Genomic DNA, 2,485 nt, shown 5'->3' with positions numbered 1-2,485 from the left:
CGGGTCCTGTTCAGCCTGACACTTCTGGCAGTGCCAGTGGTCGGAGCACACCTCACAGCCATCCATGCACATCTCGCACTTTCCACTTGCAACATTGCCAAAAGTTCTTTGCAGGCACAGAGAAACACAGGTATCATGGATAAGAAATTTTCCTGGCAAAAGAGCAACCCAGGTGGGGAAAGGCACCAATTAGAAACATATTTAAAAGATTCCTGCCTTGGATGGCTATAAAAAAAGCTTTCAACTTCCTTGAAATTTAACTTTTTGATGCTTAAAAACGTGAATAAAACACTCTTTAAGCCATTTCCCAAAGTAGTTTGCTCAACCTTCACTGAAATTTGAGGTTAGAAGGAATCATCAGGATTATCCTAGTACATCTTCCTGAATAAATCCCTATTCAGTAATTCCTGCAAAATAGCTACAACTTTTGACTGAAAAGAAAGAAAAGGAACAACATCTACATAACAATTTTTTTACCCGTATTGCCAAGGGCATGTGTTTAATTCCTAGCCGATGCCTGACTTCAGCTGGCAATTATCTGATTACCTGCCTATGCTTTAAGCTGTCAAAGAACTTTCTAGTGACCATTGACGAAATATTCCCTGGAAGTGTGTAGGATACAGAATATTTTAGCCTCTTGCAAAACTTACCCAAAGAAGCTGAAGTTTCTTACCTTCTGGACATGAAGTACATATGTCAGCAGATTTCTCACAGGTCTTACATGAAGGGTCACAGGACTGCAAAATTTTTTTTGCATCTGCGATGAAAGGAAAAATAGTTCAATTTTTTACTGTCTTATAGGCTTTTTTTGTTCATTTCCCCTCCCTTTAGGAGGGCCATTTCCTATGGCTTTTCCTAAGATGTTTTGAAAAGGTACCTCTGTGAATTTTTGGAATTCACAAAGTTGATGAAATTGACGGTTGTGTTCAACTCCAGTCTCTTTAATGGTAAGTTGAGAGTTGTAATAAAGGAAAATACAAACATTATCCTGAGATTCACTAAGGCACTGTTCTGGACTGTTCATCGCTAATGAGAACAATAATCTAGCTTAATAATGTTAGTTTCAATGCAGTGCTCCAAAACCAAATCCAGCTCTGTAATCCTAATAGATTACAAACAGGAAGAGCCAGAAAGTATGTAAATTTGGGGGGTGTGGTGTAGTGAGGTATTATCATGGTGATTTGTACTAGCTGGTTGCAGAACACCATTACCGTAACTAAGGGAGAAAAGTCTGAGTAGGAAAGAGAGAAAAATGAGTGTTTGGAAAGAAAATATTTTAAGTCGTTCTCCCCAAAGCTATTGCCTGCTATTCCCCTCCAAAAGGAAGAGTCTGGTGTGTGCAAATGGAGTTTTTATGCCTGAGGAAAACTAAGACTTTGGTTGTACTTTGCATAGACTTTATTCAATGTGTTACTCGGCTCCAAAATGACAAGGAGATTGGAGGATCATACTTAGTACAGAGAAAGTCTGCTGTGCAATGTGATAGGTCTCAGCATGCGGCTTTGTATTTTGGTCCAAACAATTATAACAACAGGTAAATGGATGTCTGACGAAAAAGTAATTGTGGGTCAGCAGACAGAAGACAGTAGTCTTTTGATTTTGCTGAAAATAAAAAATAAAGAATAAATCAGAAGTTGGTTGCAGATTGAGCTTTGCACCTCAGTTAGCACATCCAGCTCATCCTGCCAATTAAATATGTATGATTTCTGTAAGTTGATTCCTATACACAGGAAGGCTGTGTCACCTTTGTGACACCGTGTTGACCGTACCTGAACCTAAGAGGTATAGTATCAGGTAATCATTAGTATGCAAAAATTAAAACCTCTGGAAAAGCTCTTTGGAAAGACAAGAACAAGTGAGGAAGGTACAGAGTCCCTGGCTTATGGAAGAAGAAAAGGTGGAAGTGATGTACAAGCATCGGGAGCCCAAGAGGTAGAGGGGGAGGGGTGTACTGTTAAGTAATCTCTGCAGTTGCAGGGGTGGGAGCACAGGGGCAGGTATTGACGAAGGACTGGAGAGACACGAGGACACCTCAGTGTGTGAAGTGACTTCAGTGCTACCTAAAGTAGCAATGAAATGCCCCATCTTCTGGTATCAACAGTATAACTGGGGCCTCAGTGCTGGGTTCCTGCTTCTGGGGAGACAGTTGTCAGATTCATTGAGCATTTAGGGTGAAAGAAGATTTATTGAAAAATCCTGATTAGGCTCTGTACTTTGCACTATCTATAATTTATATATTTACATACAGATTAATAGTTGTGTAGCTGAGGGAGTGAAGAACTAGAGTTACAAAGTCATTTTAAAATACTGGTTTTAGTTGCCTGTAAGTTTCATCCTTCTTGAGGAGAATGAACATTTTGTTCTGCTTTTCTTAGCCCTTTTAAGTGTGTGCATGTGGATATCTTGCAAGGCTTTCTGCAGTAGAAGGTCCTGTGAGTTTAGATCCTTTCTGTCTCTTGCTGACATATTTTCTACGGCTTTTTTC

The sequence above is a fragment of the Fulmarus glacialis genome, unplaced genomic scaffold, assembly GCF_000690835.1.
Source record: "Fulmarus glacialis isolate BGI_N327 unplaced genomic scaffold, ASM69083v1 scaffold1848, whole genome shotgun sequence".
NCBI lineage: Eukaryota > Metazoa > Chordata > Aves > Procellariiformes > Procellariidae > Fulmarus > Fulmarus glacialis.
Note: the sequence above shows the minus strand (reverse complement) of the source record.